This window comes from Diabrotica virgifera, chromosome 9 (assembly GCF_917563875.1).
Source record: "Diabrotica virgifera virgifera chromosome 9, PGI_DIABVI_V3a".
NCBI lineage: Eukaryota > Metazoa > Arthropoda > Insecta > Coleoptera > Chrysomelidae > Diabrotica > Diabrotica virgifera.
Window position 1 is genome coordinate 225,560,628 of NC_065451.1, and position 24,623 is coordinate 225,585,250.

General features: G+C 31.1%; 1 long non-coding RNA gene across 3 annotated transcripts; it reads right to left on the bottom strand.

Annotated features, from left to right (window-relative positions):
- Positions 1-793: 793 nt before the first annotated feature.
- On the bottom strand, positions 794-24,481 carry LOC126892845 (uncharacterized). Of its 3 annotated transcripts, none has more exons than XR_007701021.1 (3): positions 24,052-24,481; positions 19,196-19,390; positions 794-975 (listed from the first exon to the last, which is right to left on the bottom strand). It is a non-coding gene; the product is annotated as an uncharacterized LOC126892845 (long non-coding RNA). The 3 variants fall into 3 exon arrangements; XR_007701020.1 differs by lacking the exon at positions 19,196-19,390 and adding an exon at positions 23,799-23,993; XR_007701022.1 differs by lacking the exons at positions 794-975; positions 19,196-19,390 and adding exons at positions 21,970-22,256; positions 23,799-23,993.
- Between the last annotated feature and the right edge of the window lie 142 nt (positions 24,482-24,623).

The following is a 24,623-nucleotide window of genomic DNA, read 5'->3' on the forward strand; positions in this document are numbered from 1 at the left end:
ATGTTCCCTGAACATCCCAGGAAAATCCTATGTCAGCATTTTAAACATTACCTGAATGTCTTATTGGAACATTCCATGAATGTCCACGAATGTTCTCTGGACATTCAAAATATATTTTGTAGACATTCCCTGGATATACCAGAAATACAGTGATGAGCGCTCTAATAACCGGCAAAATAGCACAAAAGATGTATTAAGTAGTGAGATAAAAAGACGTGAAACTAGTTGAGCTGGGAAATTTAGCGATATTAACTTATACATTTAGATTGTATTGATTGTGTACCACCTTCAGACGTATCAGACGAGTTTGGAAACTACCACTGTCACAGTGACAGTTTTAGTTGACATACTCCTCCGATATGTGTAAAGGTGGGATCAATATAACGTAAATTTAAAGGTTAATTTCGCTAAATTTCCCAGCTCGACTAGTTTCATTTCTTTTTATCTCACAACTAAATATGTTGCCCATATTTTGCCGGTTATTAGGGCACTTATCACTGTACATCCTTGCTGATGTGACAATACCTCCTATCTGTTTTTTCATGAGTTTTGTATGAGAGATGGAAAAACATGTTTTAAGGTCACCTCCTGTGTTCATATGTAAGTTTTGACTTGTTTTGTAGTTCATAGATAGTTTAATTTACTACAAAACAAGTCAAAAAATATCATACGAAAACAGGAGGTGACCCTAAGACAAGTTTTTAGTCTCTCTTACAAAACTCATGAAAAAACAGATAGGATGTATTATTACATCACTGACGATATGTGGCCATACCAAATAATACATCCTTGATAAATATAAACATTTTTATTGAACAAAATCTTTTCATACATTCTTTTAATGCAATTTACTGATATTCCTAAATATTTCAAAAAAATGTGTCACATTTGCTTTGTAAACCTTTCTTTTGCCTTTCGTAGCCACATATTCCGTTTCCTTCCTGGTTTTTTGTAGACCACTTCTCTCAGCTGATTCTAAAAAAAAAAATGAAATAAATGGTAATTTTTCTATCCTTTACAATTAACAATCAGAAGAAATATTATTTACAGATAATGATATGCATAATAATAATAGGTTTGTTCTAGCATCAGTTTGAAACCATCAGCGAATAGTGGACCAGAGCGAGTAGAGGGGATCGCACTGGTGACTGTATTATGTTCTTTTACTGACCAACTGTTTGCTGATGGTTTTTGACTAGTTTGACTGTTTGCTAGAACAAACCTAATAATAATAAATATTTTGTATTTTGACAATGACATCTGATGTGGAAGTCAAAACATTAATAAAATTATTTTTTCAAGTTAACTTTCACATGCGCGTCTTAAAATTGTACTTTTAATACTTATATCATAAATAACTATTAAAACTATCTTAAGAGGAAACAGTATCGATCAACAGGTAGCGAAAATGTGTTCCAAGATTGCGGCTGTAATTTTGAATATTTTTCAAGATATTTGGCACACATATTCGTAATATAATAAAGAATGGCGGTACAGAGCCCAATTTGAAAAATATATTATTATGTGGAAATTAGTCTGTAATTAAATACAATATAAAAAAAACGAGCTTGTACCGCCATTAAGAAGAACAAAAAAATACACTTTCTTCAAATACAACTTTTTTATCAGATTTTGTGTTATTTTGGAACTACTAAAATTTTTTATTTCATTAGTAGTTCCAAAATTACACAAAATCTAGGCATCGGATAAAAAAGTTTATTTGAAGAAAGTGTATTTTTTTGTTCTTCTTAATGGCGGTACAGGCTCGTTTTTTAAATATTGTATAATTACAGAGTAATTTCCACATATTAAGAGGATCGGTACGTATTTTCGGCTGCAATGCTATTCAAATGGGGATTCATTTTTTTCAAATCCTGAGAAAACTAATAAGTATTTTTAAAAAATTTAAACGCAGAATGAAAGATTACGTTATTAGCGAGGGCCGAAAGTCCCTGAGAACTTCTATAATGTTTATTTTAATAAGTTACAGGGGTGAAAAAACTAAGAGAAAATTTAGTGTGATTTTTAATTTCAAATATCTCATTCAAAATAAACTTTTTATTTATTCTAAGGGACTTTCGGCCCTCGGTAATAATTTAGTCTTTCATTCTGCGTTTAAATTTTTCAAAAATATTTATTGGTTTTTTCAGGATTTGAAAAAAATGAACACAATGCCGTGGTAATATTTTCCAAATCTGTCTTTGTCTTACAACGCACTCAACCGAATATAATATTGTCAGCATATATTGTCAGTCAGACACTGACAATCAGTGACAATTTTAAATATTTGACATTGCATCGGGAATATTTTGAGAAATTGATTAAATATTATTGATATATAGTGTATTTGATAAATAATTGATTTAAGACGTGAACTTAATAAAAAGTTATTTATTGTGTATTATTTGTGGAAGATCCAAGCAGAGAATACATCAGATTGATATATCCTGTGATCCAAGTATTTTGTTGTTAGAGATGTTCAAAATTGTAAGCGTTCCAAAATAACAACATATTATTAAAAAATCACTTTAACACTTTTCCTCTTTTCTCGATTGATTATTAGTTTTTGTTGTACAAATAAATTATTACAATCACTGAAAACATAGTTAGTGAAAAAATTATCACATTTATTAACTGAATTAATAATTTGCAATTATAAAAATAACAGTTATCCAAGAACATTCAAAAGCCATCTCTTTAAATTAATTATGACATTTTCAAGTAGAATGACATTCTAGTAATGTTTACATATCCACACCAGTGTGAATTTTACTACACGTAATTTGCCGTGTAAAGACAGAAAAAGTAGGGATACACGTAAAATATTTGCGAATTATGTACCCATAGCCTTAATGAAAAATAAACCCTATCAAAAATCTTCGTAATTTCATCATTTTTCTTGTTGGCATAAACGACAATTTTTGATTTTCTTTTCTTTTTTCATTAATGGCATATATCCCTTTTAACCGCCATATTGACTAACCTTACAACGATGCGATCGACACAAACGCCAGAGGTAAGTTTGGCATATTCACCAATGTTATATCTTGATTGGACATAAGCGCCATTTTATAGTTTTTAATTTATTTCAGACATTTTCAGCCACATTAATGTTCACAATAAATTAAAATTTGAAAAAAAATCACCAATTTTTTTGAATCACTGTGCAGATAAGCAGAATTGGTAAAAATAAAAATAATCAGTTTTTTGTGTTTCCTGAAAAATCAAGTGAATGTCGTTTATGCCGTTTTGGCTTGACAGCGTCGATATATTTTCAGTCAGACACTGACAATCATAGGCCTTGGGCCCGCATATACAATTATTATTTATGACCACACCGTTGAAACTTTTTGTACTTGTTATTTTTGTGGAGTCGGACAAATTTTGAGCTTGGCGCATTATGGTAGTGGGGCGTTTGTCTGTCAAGCGGTGACGAAGTTGTCAATTTTATGCAAGAAAAAAATTTATTACCACATTGGTCATTCTATTTTAATCAATGGATTTTATCATATAAACAACGAAAACAATTTTGTCGGACAAAAATATTGGGGCATATGACGCGTCGGACACGCTAAATATGTCAAATTTATGAAAATAATAAATTTATTACCACATGGATAATTTTAACGGTATCTACCATAAAACATTTTTACAATAATGTGGTAACCTTGTCGGACAATTTTCACGGGGCATATGCGCAGTCGGACGCGCCGAAGATGTCAATTTCCTGAAATTTTTTTATTTACAACCATTTTTCCGACAACATTAGTAGGTTATAAGTAATTATATTCTTAATCAAAAAATCAAAGTGTCGGACAAAAATATTGGGGCAACTCGACAGTCGGACAAAAAATTTAATTTTTATTAGTAAAGTATACTTTCAAATTATGCTGGGTTCGTGCATCCCTTATCTTTACAACCATTTTTCCCACAAAAGTAGTAGGTTACAAGTAATTATATTCTTAAACAAAAAATGTAATTGTCTGACAAAAATGTTGGGGCAAACGAACAGAAAACTTAATTTTTTAGGCTATCGACGAGGAGGTATTATCAAAAAAAAATTTAAAACAGTGTTTCACGGTTACTTTTGAATCGATTTAGCTGAAAATTGGTACACACGCTAAGTAAAGCATTTAAAAGGGTATGATGTAGATCGGAACCCAAAATTATTTTAAAAAAATTTTCCGACAAGAGAGAAAATTTTAGAAAAATTGTGATCTGATAATTTGTGTACATACTCCTTGAACAACGACAAACATCGTTCTGTATTTTTTTCTCGAAATAAAAAAATTTTCAGCACATGTATCAGGTTATAAGTAGTTATATTCCAAATCAAAAAATCTAAGTGTCCGACAAAAATATTGGGGCAAATCCAAAGTCAGACAAAAAATTTAATTTTTATTGATAAACTATACTTTTAAAGTATGCTGGGTTCGTGTATCCCTTATCTTTACAACCATTTTTCCGACAAAGGTAGTAAGTTACAAGTAATTATATTCTTAAACAAAAAATGTAATTGTTTGACAAAAATCTTGGGGCAAACGAACAGAAAACTTAATTCTTTTAGGCTATCGACGAGAAAGTAATATCAAAAAATTTTAAAAGAGTTTTCTCGGTTATTTTTGAATCGATTTAGCTCAAAATTGGTACACACACTAAGTAAAATATTTAAAAGGGTATGACGTAGAGCTGAACCCAAAATTTTTTAAAAAAATTTTCCGACAAGAGGGAAAATTTTAGAAAAATTGTGATCTGATATTTGCTTACATACTCCTTGAACAACGACAAACATCGTTCTGTAGTTTTTTTTCCAATTAAAAAAAATTTCCGACACAAGTATCAGGTTATAAGTAGTTATATTCTAAATCAAAAAATCTAAGTGTCCGACAAAAATATTGGGTCAAATCCAAAGTCGGACAAAAAATTTAATTTTTATTAATAAACTGTCTTTTAAACAATACTGGGTTCGTGCAAGCCTTACCTTTAAAACCATTTTTCCGACAATATTAGTAGGTTATAAGTAATTATATTTTTAATCAAAAAATCAAAGTGTCGGACAAAAATATTGGGGCAACTCGACAGTCGGACAAAAAATGTAATTTTCATTAGTAAAGTATAATTTCAAATTATGCTGGGTTCGTGCATCCCTTATCTTTACAACCATTTTTCCGACAAAAGTAGTAGGTTACAAGCCATTATATTCTTAAACAAAAAATGTAATTGTCTGACAAAAATGTGGGGGCAAACGAACAGAAAACTTAATTCTTTTAGGCTATCGACGAGGAGGTATTATCAAAAAAAAATTTATAACAGTGTTTCTCGGTTACTTTTGAATCGATTTAGCTGAAAATTAGTACACACGCTAAGTAAAGCATTTAAAAGGGTATGACGTAGATCGGAACCCAAAATTTTCTTAAAAAATTTTCCGACAAGAGGGAAAATTTTAGAAAAATTGTGATCTGATAATTTGTGTACATACTCCTTGAACAACGACAAACATCGTTCTGCATTTTTTTCTCGAATTAAAAAAAAATTTCAGCTCATGTATCATGTTATAAGTAGTTATATTCCAAATCAAAAAATCTAAGTGCCCGACATAAATAGTGGGGCACATCCAAAGTCGGACAAAAAATTTAATTTTTATTAATAAACTATACTTTTAAACCATTCTGGGTTCGTGCATCCCTTATCTTTACAACCATTTTTCCGAGAAAAGTAGTAGGATACAAGTAATTATACTCTTAAACAAAAAATTTAATTGTCTGACAAAAATGTTGGGGCAAACGAACAGGAAACTTAATTTTTTAGGCTATGGACGAGGAGGTATTATCCAAAAATATTTTAAAACAGTTTTTCTCGGTTATTTTTGAATCGATTTAGCTGAAAATTGGTACACACACTAAGTAAAACATTTAAAAGGGTATGACGTAGAGCTGTACCCAAAATTTTCCCAAAAAAATTTCGGACAAGAGGGAAAATTTTAGAAAAATTGTGATCTGATATTTGCGTACATACTCCTTGAACAACGACAAATATCGTTCTGTAGTTTTTTTTCTCGAAATAAAAAAAAATTTTCGACACAAGTATCAGGTTATAAGTAGTTATGTTCCAAATCAAAAAATCTAAGTGTCCGACAAAAATATTGGGGCAAATCCAAAGTCGGACAAAAAATTTAATTTTTATTGATAAACTATACTTTTAAATTATGCTGGATTCGTGTATCCCTTATCTTTACAACCATTTTTCCGACAAAGGTAGTAAGTTACAAGTAATTATATTCTTAAACAAAAAATGTAATTGTTTGACAAAAATCTTGGGGCAAACGAACAGAAAACTTAATTCTTTTAGGCTATCGACGAGAAAGTAATATCAAAAAATTTTAAAAGAGTTTTCTCGGTTATTTTTGAATCGATTTAGCTCAAAATTGGTACACACACTAAGTAAAATATTTAAAAGGGTATGACGTAGAGCTGTACCCAAAACTTTTTAAAAAAATTTTCCGACAAGAGGGAAAATTTTAGAAAAATTTTGATCTGATATTTGCATACATACTATTTGAACAACGACAAACATCGTTCTGTATTTTTTTTCCAATTAAAAAAAATTTCCGACACAAGTATCAGGTTATAAGTAGTTATATTCTAAATCAAAAAATCTAAGTGTCCGACAAAAATATTGGGTCAAATCCAAAGTCGGACAAAAAATTTAATTTTTATTAATAAACTGTCTTTTAAAAAATACTGGGTTCGGGCAACCCTTACCTTTAAAACCATTTTTCCGACAACATTAGTAGGTTATAAGTAATTATATTCCAAATCAAAAAATCTAAGTGCCCGACATAAATAGTGGGGCACATCCAAAGTCGGACAAAAAATTTAATTTTTATTAATAAACTATACTTTTAAACTATTCTGGGTTCGTGCATCCCTTATCTTTACAACCACTTTTCCGACAAAAGTAGTAGGATACAAGTAATTATACTCTTAAACAAAAAATTTAATTGTCTGACAAAAATGTTGGGGCAAACGAACAGGAAACTTAATTCTTTTAGGCTATGGACGAGGAGGTATTATCCAAAAATATTTTAAAACAGTTTTTCTCGGTTATTTTTGAATCGATTTAGCTAAAAATTGGTACACACACTAAGTAAAACATTTAAAAGGGTATAACGTAGAGCCGTACCCAAAATTTTCCCAAAAAAATTTCGGACAAGAGGGAAAATTTTAGAAAAATTGTGATCTGATAATTTGTGTACATACTCCTTGAACAACGACAAACGTCGTTCTGTATTTTTTCTTGAATTAAAAAAAAATTTTTCAGCACATGTATCAGGTTATAAGTAGTTATATTCCAAATCAAAAAATCTAAGTGCCCGACATAAATAGTGGGGCACATCCAAAGTCGGACAAAAAATTTAATTTTTATTGATAAACTATACTTTTAAATTATGCTGGATTCGTGTATCCCTTATCTTTACAACCATTTTTCCGACAAAGGTAGTAAGTTACAAGTAATTATATTCTTAAACAAAAAATGTAATTGTTTGACAAAAATCTTGGAGCAAACGAACAGAAAACTTAATTCTTTTAGGCTATCGACGAAAAAGTAATATCAAAAAATTTTAAAAGAGTTTTCTCGGTTATTTTTGAATCGATTTAGCTCAAAATTGGTACACACACTAAGTAAAATATTTAAAAGGGTATGACGTAGAGCTGTACCCAAAACTTTTTAAAAAAAATTTCCGACAAGAGGGAAAATTTTAGAAAAATTGTGATCTGATATTTGCTTACATACTCTTTGAACAACGACAAACATCGTTCTGTAGTTTTTTTTCCAATTAAAAAAAATTTCCGACACAAGTATCAGGTTATAAGTAGTTATATTCTAAATCAAAAAATCTAAGTGTCCGACAAAAATATTGGGTCAAATCCAAAGTCGGGCAAAAAATTTAATTTTTATTAATAAACTGTCTTTTAAACAATACTGGGTTCGTGCAACCCTTACCTTTAAAACCATTTTTCCGACAACATTAGTAGGTTATAAGTAATTATATTTTTAATCAAAAAATCAAAGTGTCGGACAAAAATATTGGGGCAACTCGACAGTCGGACAAAAAATTTAATTTTTATTAGTAAAGTATATTTTCAAATTATGCTGGGTTCGTGCGTCCCTTATCTTTACAACCATTTTTCCGACAAAAGTAGTAGGTTACAAGTCATTATATTCTTAAACAAAAAATGTAATTGTCTGACAAAAATGTTGGGGCAAACGAACAGAAAACTTAATTATTTTAGGCTATCGACGAGGAGGTATTATCAAAAAAAAATTTATAAGAGTGTTTCTCGGTTACTTTTGAATCGATTTAGCTGGAAATTAGTACACACGCTAAGTAAAGCATTTAAAAGGGTATGACGTAGATCGGAACCCAAAATTTTCTTAAAAAATTTTCCGACAAGAGGGAAAATTTTAGAAAAATTGTGATCTGATAATTTGTGTACATACTCCTTGAACAACGACAAACATCGTTCTGTATTTTTTCTCGAATTAAAAAAAAATTTCAGCACATGTATCAGGTTATAAGTAGTTATATTCCAAATCAAAAAATCTAAGTGCCCGACATAAATAGTGGGGCACATCCAAAGTCGGACAAAAAATTTAATTTTTATTAATAAACTATACTTTTAAACTATTCTGGGTTCGTGCATCCCTTATCTTTACAACCACTTTTCCGACAAAAGTAGTAGGATACAAGTAATTATACTCTTAAACAAAAAATTTAATTGTCTGACAAAAATGTTGGGGCAAATGAACAGGAAACGTAATTCTTTTAGGCTATGGACGAGGAGGTATTATCCAAAAATATTTTAAAACGGTTTTTCTCGGTTATTTTTGAATCGATTTAGCTAAAAATTGGTACACACACTAAGTAAAACATTTAAAAGGGTATGACGTAGAGCTGTACCCAAAATTTTCCCAAAAAAATTTCGGACAAGAGGGAAAATTTTAGAAAAATTGTGATCTGATAATTTGTGTACATACTCCTTGAACAACGACAAACGTCGTTCTGTATTTTTTCTTGAATTAAAAAAAATTTTTTCAGCACATGTATCAGGTTATAAGTAGTTATATTCCAAATCAAAAAATCTAAGTGCCCGACATAAATAGTGGGGCACATCCAAAGTCGGACAAAAAATTTAATTTTTATTGATAAACTATACTTTTAAATTATGCTGGATTCGTGTATCCCTTATCTTTACAACCATTTTTCCGACAAAGGTAGTAAGTTACAAGTAATTATATTCTTAAACAAAAAATGTAATTGTTTGACAAAAATCTTGGAGCAAACGAACAGAAAACTTAATTCTTTTAGGCTATCGACGAGAAAGTAATATCAAAAAATTTTAAAAGAGTTTTCTCGGTTATTTTTGAATCGATTTAGCTCAAAATTGGTACACACAGTAAGTAAAACATTTAAAAGGGTATGACGTAGAGCTGTACCCAAAACTTTTTTAAAAAATTTTCTGACAAGAGGGAAAATTTTAGAAAAATTGTGATCTGATATTTGCTTACATACTCCTTGAACAACGACAAACATCGTTCTGTAGTTTTTTTTTCAATTAAAAAAATTTCCGACACAAGTATCAGGTTATAAGTAGTTATATTCTAAATCAAAAAATCAAAGTGTCGGAAAAAATATTGGGGCAACTCAACAGTCGGACAAAAAATTTAATTTTTATTAGTAAAGTATACTTTCAAATTATGCTGGGCTCGTGCATCCCTTATCTTTACAACCATTTTTCCGACAAAAGTAGTAGGTTACAAGCAATTATATTCTTAAACAAAAAATGTAATTGTCTGACAAAAATGTTGGGGCAAACGAACAGAAAACTTAATTCTTTTAGGCCATCGACGAGGAGGTATTATCAAAAAAAAATTTAAAACAGTGTTTCTCAGTTACTTTTGAATCGATTTAGCTGAAAATTGGTACACACGCTAAGTAAAGCATTTAAAAGAGTATGACGTAGATCGGAACCCAAAATTTTCTTCAAAAATTTTCCGACAAGAAGGAAAATTTTAGAAAAATTGTGATCTGATAATTTTTGTACATACTCCTTGAACAACGACAAACATCGTTCTGTATTTTTTTCTCGAATTAAAAAAAAAATTTCAGCACATGTATCAGGTTATAAGTAGTTATATTCCAAATCAAAAAATGAAAGGGCCCGACCTAAATAGTGGGGCACATCCAAAGTCGGACAAAAAATTTAATTTTTATTAATAAACTATACTTTTAAACTATTCTGGGTTCGTGCATCCCTTATCTTTACAACCATTTTTCCGACAAAGGTAGTAAGTTACAAGTAATTATATTCTTAAACAAAAAATGTAATTGTTTGACAAAAATCTTGGAGCAAACGAACAGAAAACTTAATTCTTTTAGGCTATCGACGAGAAAGTAATATCAAAAAATTTTAAAAGAGTTTTCTCGGTTATTTTTGAGTCGATTTAGCTCAAAATTGGTACACACATTAAGTAAAATATTTAAAAGGGTATGACGTAGAGCTGTACCCAAAATTTTCTTAAAAAATTTTCCGACAAGAGGGAAAATTTTAGAAAAATTGTGATCTGATATTTGCTTACATACTCCTTGAACAACGACAAACATCGTTCTGTAGTTTTTTTTCTTGAAAAAAAAATTTCCGACACATATATCAGGTTATAAGTAGTTATATTCCAAATCAAAAAATCTAAGTGTCCGACAAAAATATTGGGGCAAATCCAAAGTCGAATAAAAAATTTAATGTTTATTAATAAACTATACTTTTAAATCATGCTGGGTTCATGCATCCCTTATATTTACAACCATTTTTCCGACAAAGTAGTAAGTTACAACTAATTATATTCTTAAACAAAACATGCAGTTGTCTGACAAAAATGTTGGGGCAAACGAACAGATAACTTCATTATTTTAGGCTATCGACGAGGAGGTATTATCAAAAAAAATTTTAAAACAGTTTTTCTCGGTTATTTTTAAATCGATTTAGCTGAAAATTGTTACACACCTTAAGTAAAAAATTTAAAAGGGTATGACTTAGAGTTGTACCCAAAATTTTCTTAAAAAATTTTTCGACAAGAGGGAAAATTTTAGAAAAATTGTGATCTGATAATTTGTGTACATACTCCTTGAACAACGACAAACATCGTTCTGTAGTTTTTTTTCTCGAATTAAAAAAAAATTTCCAGCACATGTATCAGGTTATAAGTATCTAGTTATATTCCAAATCAAAAAATCTAAGTGGTCGACAAAAATATTGGGGCAAATCCAAAGTCGGACAAAAAATTTAATTTTTATTGATAAACTATACTTTTAAACTATGCTGGGTTCGTGCAGCCCTTATTTTTACAACCATTTTTCCGACAAAGGTAGTGAGTTACAAGTAATTATATTCTTAAACAAAAAATCTAATTGTCTGACAAAAATGTTGGGGCAAACGAACAGAAATCTTAACTCTTTTAGGCTATCGACGAGGAGGTATTACCAAAAAAAAATTTTTAAAACAGTTTTTCTCGGTTATTTTTAAATCGATATAGCTGAAAATTGGTACGCACACTAAGTAAAACTTTTAAAAGGGTATAACGTAGAGCTGTACCCAAAATTGTCCCAAAAAATTTTCCGACCAGAGGGAAAATTTTAGAAAAATTGTGATCTGATGTTTGCGTACATACTCCTTGAACAACGACAAACATCGTTCTGTAGTTTTTTTTTTCCAATTAAAAAAAATTTCCGACACAAGTATCAGGCTATAAGTAATTATATTCTAAATCAAAAAATCTAAGTGTCCGACAAAAATATTGGGTCAAATCCAAAGTCGGACAAAAAATTTAATTTTTATTAATAAACTGTCTTTTAAACAATACTGGGTTCGTGCAACCCTTACCTTTAAAACCATTTTTCCGACAACATTAGTAGGTTATAAGTAATTATATTCTTAATCAAAAAATCAAAGTGTCGGACAAAAATATTGGGGCAACTCGACAGTCGGACAAAAAATTTAATTTTTATTAGTAAAGTATACTTTCAAATTATGCTGGGTTCGTGCATCCCTTATCTTTACAACCATTTTTCCGACAAAAGTAGTAGGTTACAAGTAATTATATTCTTAAACAAAAAATGTAATTGTCTGACAAAAATGTTGGGGCAAACGAACAGAAAACTTAATTCTTTTAGGCTATCGACGAGGAGGTATTATCAAAAAAAAAATTTAAAACAGTGTTTCTCGGTTACTTTTGAATCGATTTAGCTGAAAATTGGTACACACGCTAAGTAAAGCATTTAAAAGGGTATGACGTAGATCGGAACCCAAAATTTTCTTAAAAAATTTTCCGACAAGAGGGAAAATTTTAGAAAAATTGTGATCTGATAATTTGTGTACATACTCCTTGAACAACTACAAACATCGTTCTGTATTTTTTTCTCGAATTAAAAAAAATTTTCAGCACATGTATCAGGTTATAAGTAGTTATATTCCGAATCAAAAAATCTAAGTGTCGGACAAAAATATTGGGGCAAATCCAAAGTCAGACAAAAAATTTAATTTTTTTTGATAAACTATACTTTTAAATTATGCTGGGTTCGTGTATCCCTTATCTTTACAACCATTTTTCCGACAAAGGTAGTAAGTTACAAGTAATTATATTCTTAAACAAAAAATGTAATTGTTTGACAAAAATCTTGGGGCAAACGAACAGAAAACTTAATTGTTTTAGGCTATCGACGAGAAAGTTATATCAAAAAATTTTAAAAGAGTTTTCTCGGTTATTTTTGAATCGATTTAGCTCAAAATTGGTACACACACTAAGTAAAATATTTAAAAGGGTATGACGTAGAGCAGTACCCAAAATTTTCTTAAAAAATTTTCCGACAAGAGGGAAAATTTTAGAAAAATTTTGATCTGATATTTGCTTACATACTCCTTGAACAACGACAAACATCGTTCTGTAGTTTTTTTTCTCGAATTAAAAAAAATTCCGACTCATGTATCAGGTTATAAGTAGTTATATTCCAAATCAAAAAATCTAAGTGCCCGACAAAAATATTGGGGCAAATCCAAAGTCGGACAAAAAATTTAATTTTTATTGATAAACTATACTTTTAAACTATGCTGGGTTCGTGTATCCCTTATCTTTACAACCATATTTCCAACAAAGGTAGTAAGTTACAATTAATTATATTCTTAAACAAAAAATGTAATTGTCTGACAAAAATGTTGGGGCAAACGAACAGAAAACTCAATTCTTTTATGCTATCGACGAGGAGGTATTATCAAAAAAAAAAAAAATTAAAACAGTTTTTCTCGGTTATTTTTAAATCGATATAGCTGAAAATTGGTAAACACACTAAGTAAAACATTTAAAAGGGTATGACGTAGAGCTGTACCCACATATTCTAAATAAAAAAATATAATTGTCCGACAAAAATATTGGGTCAAATCCAAAGTCGGACAAAAAAATTTAATTTTTATTAATAAATTATACTTTTAAACTCTGCTGGGTTCGTGCATCCCTTATCTTTAAAACCAATTTTCCGACAAAGGCAGTAAGTTACAAGTAATTATATTCTTGAACAAAAAATCTAATTGTCTGACAAAAATGTTGGGGCAAACGAACAGAAAGCTTAAGTCTTTTAGGCTATCGAGGAGGAGGTATTATCAAAAAAAAATTTAAAACAGTGTTTCTCGGTTTCTTTTGAATCGATTTAGCTATAAATTGGTACATACGCTATGTACAACACTTAAAAGGGCATGACGGTGAGTTTTACCCAAAATTTTCCAAAAAGATTTTCCGACAAGAGGGAAAATTTCGGAAAATTTTTCTAAAATTTTGGAATGTTCTCTACGTTACGTCCTTATAAAGATTATAAGGAGTATTTCTACAAATTTTTAGTTTGATCTATGTAGATCTAACCGAGAAAAATAGTTTATAGTTCGCTTTGGTCTCCTTAATGCTTATTATTTTTTTATATCCCAGAGAACGGCTGTTCCCGTACATGCGACACTATATTATACAAGAAATTTTCGATTTTCTAAATGTGACTGAATTGAAAAAATTGGGCCAAATCCAATCTTAAAATATAGGAAGAGAGAAATATGTCAACCATCCATTTTGGTACAAGGGTGTGGATGTTACGGCCATTCCCATTTAGGGTCTGTTTTTCGTTCTCGTCCCCAAATCTCCCAAAAATTTCGAAAATTTAAGTCCGATTTTCAACGCATGTTTAATTTTGAAAATTCTTCTCTTCTTCTTCTTCTTTTTATATAGACATTACTCTGTCTGTTTTTCAATGTGCCTCCAGTAAGTTGTCATTCCATCTTTTTCGTGGTCTTCCCCCTGATCGTCTTCCTATTGGGGAACCGTCTCTGTCCGTTCTTACTACTCTATTTGTTGTCATTCGGCTTATGTGGTCGTTCCATTCTACCCTTCTGCTTTTCATCCAGTTATTAATGTTGTCCACCTTGCATCCCCTTCATATATCTACACTTCTAGCTATATCCCACAGCGTCTTACCATTGATTTTTCGCAATGTTTTCATCTCTGCTGTTTCTATAGCTTTTTTTGTCCTTTCTGTATCAGGTTGTGTTTCTGCCGCGTATGTCATTATTGGTTTGATGACTCTTTTGTAAATTCTGCCTTTCACTTCTTTTCTGATGTTTTTATTTCTCCATATTGTTTCATTCAGGCAACCTGCGGCTCTGTTTGCTTTATTCATCTGATCTTCCACTTTTGTTTCGAGCTTTCCGTAGTTGCATAGTTTGATGCCTAGATATTTAAACTCCATGACTTGTTCTATTATTTGACCCTCCAGCTCTAATTTACACCTTATTAGATTTACTGTTGTAACCATGCATTTAGTCTTTTTTGGGGAAATTAAAATGTTAAATTTTCTAGCGGTTATATTAAATTCGTGCAGCATACGTTGTAAATCATCTTCACTTTGAGAGATTAGTATTGCGTCGTCTGCATAGCAGATTATTTTAAGTGGTTTTTCTCCCATTTGGTATCCTTTTTTTGTTATTTTATAATACTTTTAATAATATACTTTTTTAATACTTTTTTTATTATTTCGTCCATGATCAGGTTGAACAACAGAGGACTCAGGGAATCTCTCTGTCTTATCCCATTGCCATTTTGAAAATTGTATATATCATTCAAAAGTTACCGATCTCAGAAATTTTACTCAATTTCTATTTAAAAAGGGGAAAATGTTTTGTATGTTTGTGTGTATGTTTGTGGAAAAGTTATACCGATCTGAATTTCTTTTCTATGTTTTAAGAGGGGGTCAGGGCCGATTCAGAACCGGTATAGCTTGTGACTTTCGACCACCCATAAGCCAGCTATAGGACTTGGTAGGTACAAAACGGCATATTTTTTGGGTGTATAAATCTTAGGTTCAAGAAGAGACAGGAAAACCAAAAGTGCACCAAATTAATAGCGTTGAGTTAAGCTTTCAAATAGTGCTTAAGTGGTTAAGATCAGAGATACACACGGCTCAGTACAGCTGAAAAACCGAAAAACTAAACTTTGAAAATTTTGGTTTTTAGACAATTACTCAAAATTTCAACCTACAAATTGCGCCAACAAATAAGGAGGACTCCAGATGCGTCTATCGGTGTATACCTCTATCTGGAAAAATTCGAATTTTTAAGTTATAGCCTTCATAAGTGTGATCAAATCTATTTCCTATAGGAAAACCGGTTTTTCAAGCTCAATAGTCCTATAATACCTTCGGTTATCCTACTTGACCTTGGATGCATCAGACACTACTTCTCAATACGTTTCAAACTCATATTTAGTGATCAAATTCGGTAATACCGATTAGAAGGTATCTAGTTCCAAAAGTATAATCCATTTGATCATTATCGCCGAAATGGTTTATGTAGTTGTAGTGGTTGCGACGCTAAATTTAGATAGATTTATATAAAAATAGAGCAATACGAGTTCATTTACCGGCCATTAAAATAATTTTTTATTCTATTTCGAATAGAAAAAAAACTCTAGTGTACATTCGATGGACACTAGATCATTTGAGAGATAATCATAGAAGGCGACCATATATATCTTAACGTGGAATCGAGAAACAATACATTCAATTTCATTTAATTTATATACAGGTAAAATTTCGTAAATAATTGGCCATAGCTTAACGTCAGGTTCCTGAGGTAAAAATAGACCGATTTAAGCTTAGTTAGTTAGCTTAGATTTAAACTTATCTTAGTACAAATTTTATAATAACCGAGATACAGGATATCAAAGTTAATTTTTTTTTATATATTATTGAATATTTCCTGACAGGTATGAGATAACAACATGAAATTTGGTATGTGGGGGTTTTTGGATCGAGAAAACTAAATTCCCTACCAAAAATTATGTATTGCCCAGAGGGCGCCACATACGCCTTTCAGCACTCATTTATTACGTTCAATTTCTTTTATACCTCACTCTGTATAATTTTGACATTAAAATTTTTATTTTCCTATTATTTTTACTTAAAAAAGGTATACTTCTTTGATCTCCCTAAACTCAACGGTTTTCGAGATAAACGCATTTTAAATCTGCGATACACCATCATTTTTAGCATAATATTAGCATAATATATAGCAGTTCTCAAATTTATGTCATTGCATCGCAAATTCCATTTGAAGAAATTTGCGATACATTTTTGGATAATTTTATGGTTTTAAGTTATTTTTCGGGTGTAACTACAATGATATTATGCTAAAAATGATGGTGTATCGCAGATTTAAAATGCGTTTATCTCGAAAACGGTTGAGTTTAGGGAGATAAAAGAAGTATACCTTTTTTAAGTAAAACTAATAGGACAATAAAAATTTTAATGTCAAAATTATACAGAGTGAGGGATAAAAAAATTGAACGTAATAAATGAGTGCTGAAAGGCGTATGTGGCGCCCTCTGGGCAATGCATAATTTTTGGTAGGGAATTTAGTTTCCTCGACCCAAGAAACCCCCACATACCAAATTTCATGTTGTTATCTCACACCTGTCAGGAAATATTCGATAATAAATAAAAAAAAAAGTTTAACTTTGACACCCTGTATCTCCAAAACGCCCCATTATTTTTGTCCGACAAGTGATCCAATATGCATTACACATGTAAAAGAACAGCACAAAATAAAAATGACATCTGTGGTAATAAATAAAAAATTTTCAGGAAATTGACATCTTCGGCGCGTCCGACTGTGCATATGCCCCGTGAAAATTGTCCGACAAGGTTACCACATTATTGTAAAAATGTTTTATGGTATATTCTGATAAAATTAGCAATGTGGTAATAAATTTTTTATTTTCATAAATTTGACATATTTAGCGTGTCCGACGCGTCGTATGCCCCAATATTTTTGTCCGACAAAATTATTTTCGCTGTTTATACGATAAAAACCATTGATTAAAATAAAATGACCAATGTGGTTATAAATTTTTTTCTTGCATAAAATTGACAACTTCGTGACCGCTTGACAGACAAACGCCCCACTGCCATGATGCGCTAAGCTCGAAATTTGTCCGACTCCACCCAAATAACAAGTACAAAAAGTTTCAACGGTGTGGTCATAAATAATAATTTTATATGGGGGCCTAAGAACTATCAGTGACAATTTTAAATATTTGACATTGCATCGGGAATATGTTGAGTTATTGATTAAATATTATTGATATATAGTGTATTTGATAAATAATTGATTTAAGACGTGAACTTAATAAAAAGTTATTTATTGTGTATTATTTGTGGAAGATCCAAGCAGAGAATACATCAGGATAATATATTCTGTGATCCAAGTATTTTGTTGTTAAAGATGTTCAAAATTGTAAGCGTTCCATAACAATATATTATTAAAAAATCACTTTAACAATTTTCCTCTTTTCTCGATTGAGTATTAGTCTTTGTTGTGCAAATAAATTATTACGATCACTGAATACATAGTTAGTGAAAAAATTATCACATTTATTAACTGAATTAATAATTTGCAATTATAAAAATAACAGTTATCCAAGAATATCCAACACCCATCTCTTTAAATTAATGATGACATTTTCAAGTAGAATGACATTCTAGTAATGTTTACATATCCATACCAGTGTGAATTTTACTACACGTAATTTGCCGTGTAAAGACAGAAAAAGTACGGATACACGTAAAATATTTGCGAATTATGTACCTATAGCCTTAATATATTTTTCAAATTGGGCTCTGTACTGCCATTCTTTATTATTTTACGAATACGTGTGCCAAATGCCTCGAAAAAATATTCAAAATTACAGTGACAATCTTGGAACACGTTTTGGCTACCTGTTTATGGCTACTGTATTACCTTAAAACATTGTAATTTGCTAAACCAGTATATTTTACTCTACTACTACTCTACTAGCTACCTCATTTTCCACTGTTTCTAAAGACTTGTTTACATGGGTAGAGTTTTGAGGAGAGTAGAGTAGCGGTAGTACTCTACCAAAAATGGCTTGATACCATTCACATGAGGAGAGTACAAGTATAGTACTGATGCTAGTATAGTGAAACCGATTTTTGTATTTTTAAACACTCTTGATTATAAGTGCACCTTAAATTCTTAATTTTTTGCTTAAGCTCGTTTACTCCAAAGCCCCCTTTGCCATTCTTTCGACGATTTCATCCTCCGCAGCTTGCTGCAAACTTTTATTTCTGTAGTATACACTACCTAAATTCCATAAACACTGGTATTCGCCGTATTATAGCTCTACAAGTTTTAAAGTTTCATCTTCGGTGAACTTCATTTTCACTATTTACACAAAACACAATTCCAGCCAGAATGACAGCGCCCCCATGTACTCTCCTACCTACTCTATTCTGCCATAATTGAGCGTGTTCCATGGGTAGAGTGTGCAGCCGAGTAGACATTTTGGCAGTAGTGGTGGTCATAGAGTAGTTACTTTGCCATAGGTTGCTAGTCACTCTACTTTAACTCCAACTATACACTCTACCAGCTATTCTACTGTGCTGAGCATTTTTACAGGTAGAGTTACTCTACTCTATCAAGTACTTGCATCATTACTCTACCTGTGTAAACAAGTCTTAAATCTACTGAATGAAAATCTACTTAATCTTTAATCTACTCTTAATGAAAAATGTCTAAAATCATTTACCCACCTAGTATTATTGTAGAATTTAAGACAGTCCAGTGCCTTATAAATAATTTCAATATGAATATTTTTTCCTTTAATTCTCCTTTGATACCACTCCATTTTAGATTTTGGGGAACTTATTTCATTGTGTTTATAGCCCATATTTATTGAAGGAACCCAATCTGGAGATTGTTATTATCGATTAAGTCGGCTGGTTTTCCTATAAGATTAAAATGTTAACATCTTCAAAAATCGTTACTGTTGTAATTGTAACTTACCAGATATAAAATGATTACAGCAGACAGGACAGGAAAATTTTCATTTCGCTAGTAAAACCTGTACATTGTATTGCATTTAACCATTGTTGTCTCTCAGATACCTTATTTAGTTCAGTTTAAAAGTGAACTTTATCTCGACTTTTATCACAATTACTTTGCATTTCACACTTCAAAACACAACACCAATGAAGCATATTATCTTCCTAAATTAATACTTCCAGAGAAAATGTTAAATTAATCTTTGTACAACACAAAATTACAAAGAAATACAACTAAAATTATCTAAAACTCATTAAGAACAGATAGAATAAGATTTATCTTTTACACCCAGTAGCCATATTGATTTAATTTTGACAGCATGTTGGAACACAAGAATCTACAGGTCGAGCAAGTCTTGTAAATTTCACGATTGCGAGCCACGTTTCACGCAACCGTGTTTGCGTACTTGTGTTTCGAGTTGCGTGGTCGTGCGGAGTTATATTTACCAATTCGCGCAATCGTACTTGAGACGCTGTGTCGGGTGAGGTGTTTGAAAATTTGTGTAACTTGATTGCTTGATTCTGTGGTGTGAAGGTGGTTAAACTTTTGTTTTATTTTTTTTTGTTTTGTTTGTTTTTGTTGTTGCGAATATATCGCAGAAAGTTTTTAGATGAAGTAATTGTATGATGAAGATAACACAGAAAATACAAGAAGGCAGCATACTTTGCAAAACAATTGTTACAATTTGAAATCAACAATTTGTTAAGTTGTTGTCTTGCAGGTAAAAAAAGTGACTTTTTAAAAAAATTATATCTTGGAAACTAAAAATTATTTTTATTTATAATTGAAACATGTAAAAGTATAGTACTCTCAAAAAAATTTCAGCCAAAAATATTCATTTTTGTAGAGTTGACTGCAATTTTTCGACAACAGCCCTTTTTTGCAGTGAGCAGCATAACAAGTCCAGTCTCATCTGAAATCAAAGTTTCTTGTAGTTTATACCTCTGGCTAGTGAATGAACAAAGGATTTTTTATTAGATGAGGTCATTTTTGTTTTATAAAAAAAAAACTACTTTAAAAATGAGAAAAATTGGGGTCAAAAATGTGTTTAAACTTATGTAAAATCTTCAAATTTAATTTTTTTTAATTCCTTCGTTCATATTCTAGCCAGAGGTATAAACTACAAGAAACTTTTTGATTTCAGATGAGACTAGTTATGCTGCCAACGCAAAAAAACTTAAACTCTACAAAAATGAATATTTTTGGCTGAAACTTTTTTTGAGACTACCTTAAGTACTATACTTTTACATGTTCCAATTATAAATAAAAATAAATTTTAGTTTTCGAGATATAATTTTTTTAAAAAGTCACTTTTTTACCCACAAGACCTATGTAACCCCTTAAAAAAATGTTTGGAAGAATATGTTTGATGGCCAAGATGCATACATATATTTAGAAGGAAAGTTCCTGATTTCTGTAGTATAATACATAATACCGAAGAGGAAGTAGCCCTAAGCGCCGGACTCCACTTGCGATTTGTAGTTGTGAAGATTGAACACATTCTTTCAAATAGAAGTCAATCCATGATTATTTAGTCACAAATGGATTGACTTGTATTTGAAACAATGTGTTCAATCTTCCTGATTACAAATCGCAAGTGGAGTGCGGCGGTAATAACACCAAAATATTCCATATAGGTCCGTAGAAGGTACACAGACATTGAAAAATTCCTGGAATATCCCCGAAAACATGTTCCCTGAACATCCCAGGAAAATCCTATGTCAGCATTTTAAACATTACCTGAATGTCTTATTGGAACATTCCATGAATGTCCACGAATGTTCTCTGGACATTCAAAATATATTTTGTAGACATTCCCTGGATATACCAGAAATACAGTGATGAGCGCTCTAATAACCGGCAAAATAGCACAAAAGATGTATTAAGTAGTGAGATAAAAAGACATGAAACTAGTTGAGCTGGGAAATTTAGCGATATTAACTTATACATTTAGATTGTATTGATTGTGTACCACCTTCAGACGTATCAGACGAGTTTGGAAACTACCACTGTCACAGTGACAGTTTTAGTTGACATACTCCTCCGATATGTGTAAAGGTGGGATCAATATAACGTAAATTTAAAGGTTAATTTCGCTAAATTTCCCAGCTCGACTAGTTTCATTTCTTTTTATCTCACAACTAAATATGTTGCCCATATTTTGCCGGTTATTAGGGCACTTATCACTGTACATCCTTGCTGATGTGACAATACCTCCTATCTGTTTTTTCATGAGTTTTGTATGAGAGATGGAAAAACATGTTTTAAGGTCACCTCCTGTGTTCATATGTAAGTTTTGACTTGTTTTGTAGTTCATAGATAGTTTAATTTACTACAAAACAAGTCAAAAAATATCATACGAAAACAGGAGGTGACCCTAAGACAAGTTTTTAGTCTCTCTTACAAAACTCATGAAAAAACAGATAGGATGTATTATTACATCACTGACGATATGTGGCCATACCAAATAATACATCCTTGATAAATATAAACATTTTTATTGAACAAAATCTTTTCATACATTCTTTTAATGCAATTTACTGATATTCCTAAATATTTCAAAAAAATGTGTCACATTTGCTTTGTAAACCTTTCTTTTGCCTTTCGTAGCCACATATTCCGTTTCCTTCCTGGTTTTTTGTAGACCACTTCGCGAATAGTGGACCAGCGCGAGTAGAGGGGATCGCACTGGTGACTGTATTATGTTCTTTTACTGACCAACTGTTTGCTGATGGTTTTTGACTAGTTTGACTGTTTGCTAGAACAAACCTAATAATAATAAATATTTTGTATTTTGACAATGACATCTGATGTGGAAGTCAAAACATTAATAAAATAATTTTTTCAAGTTAACTTTCACATGCGCGTCTTAAAATTGTACTTTTAATACTTATATCATAAATAACTATTAAAACTATCTTAAGAGGAAACAGTATCGATCAACAGGTAGCGAAAATGTGTTCCAAGATTGCGGCTGTAATTTTGAATATTTTTCAAGATATTTGGCACACATATTCGTAATATAATAAAGAATGGCGGTACAGAGCCCAACTTGAAAAATATATTATTATGTGGAAATTACTCTGTAATTAAATACAATATAAAAAAAACGAGCTTGTACCGCCATTAAGAAGAACAAAAAAATACACTTTCTTCAAATACAACTTTTTTATCCGATTTTGTGTTATTTTGGAACTACTAAAATTTTTTATTTCATTAGTAGTTCCAAAATTACACAAAATCTAGGCATCGGATAAAAAAGTTTATTTGAAGAAAGTGTATTTTTTTGTTCTTCTTAATGGCGGTACAGGCTCGTTTTTTAAATATTGTATAATTACAGAGTAATTTCCACATATTAATATATTTTTCAAATTGGGCTCTGTACTGCCATTCTTTATTATTTTACGAATACGTGTGCCAAATGCCTCGAAAAAATATTCAAAATTACAGTGACAATCTTGGAACACGTTTTGGCTACCTGTTTATCGCTACTGTATTACCTTAAAACATTGTAATTTGCTAAACCAGTATATTTTACTCTACTACTACTCTACTAGCTACCTCATTTTCCACTGTTTCTAAAGACTTGTTTACATGGGTAGAGTTTTGAGGAGAGTAGAGTAGCGGTAGTACTCTACCAAAAATGGCTTGATACCATTCACATGAGGAGAGTACAAGTATAGTACTGATGCTAGTATAGTGAAACCGATTTTTGTATTTTTAAACACTCTTGATTATAAGTGCACCTTAAATTCTTAATTTTTTGCTTAAGCTCGTTTACTCCAAAGCCCCCTTTGCCATTCTTTCGACGATTTCATCCTCCGCAGCTTGCTGCAAACTTTTATTTCTGTAGTATACACTACCTAAATTCCATAAACACTGGTATTCGCCGTATTATAGCTCTACAAGTTTTAAAGTTTCATCTTCGGTGAACTTCATTTTCACTATTTACACAAAACACAATTCCAGCCAGAATGACAGCGCCCCTATGTACTCTCCTACCTACTCTATTCTGCCATAATTGAGCGTGTTCCATGGGTAGAGTGTGCAGCCGAGTAGACATTTTGGCAGTAGTGGTGGTCATAGAGTAGTTACTTTGCCATAGGTTGCTAGTCACTCTACTTTAACTCCAACTATACACTCTACCAGCTATTCTACTGTGCTGAGCATTTTTACAGGTAGAGTTACTCTACTCTATCAAGTACTTGCATCATTACTCTACCTGTGTAAACAAGTCTTAAATCTACTGAATGAAAATCTACTTAATCTTAATCTACTCTTAATGAAAAATGTCTAAAATCATTTACCCACCTAGTATTATTGTAGAATTTAAGACAGTCCAGTGCCTTATAAATAATTTCAATATGAATATTTTTTCCTTTAATTCTCCTTTGATACCACTCCATTTTAGATTTTGGGGAACTTATTTCATTGTGTTTATAGCCCATATTTATTGAAGGAACCCAATCTGGAGATTGTTATTATCGATTAAGTCGGCTGGTTTTCCTATAAGATTAAAATGTTAACATCTTCAAAAATCGTTACTGTTGTAATTGTAACTTACCAGATATAAAATGATTACAGCAGACAGGACAGGAAAATTTTCATTTCGCTAGTAAAACCTGTACATTGTATTGCATTTAACCATTGTTGTCTCTCAGATACCTTATTTAGTTCAGTTTAAAAGTGAACTTTATCACAATTACTTTGCATTTCACACTTCAAAACACAACACCAATGAAGCATAATTATCTTTCTAAATTAATACTTCCAGAGAAAATGTTAAATTAATCTTTGTACAACACAAAATTACAAAGAAATACAACTAAAATTATCTAAAACTCATTAAGAACAGATAGAATAAGATTTATCTTTTACACTTTACACCCAGTAGCCATATTGACATATTGATTTAATTTTGACAGCATGTTGGATTTGTTGGAACGGATTTAAATTTGGTAAATATCATAGCCACCTTTACTTTACAAGCCATGAAGAGAAAAAGGCAACATCGCAATTGATGACGTGCGTAGTCTGACTTTCGGACTACCGCTTTTGAAAACACAATTTTAAAGTAGAAATTATGGTAAAATTTATAGTATTTTTTGAGTCGAACAAGAAAATATTATTAATTAG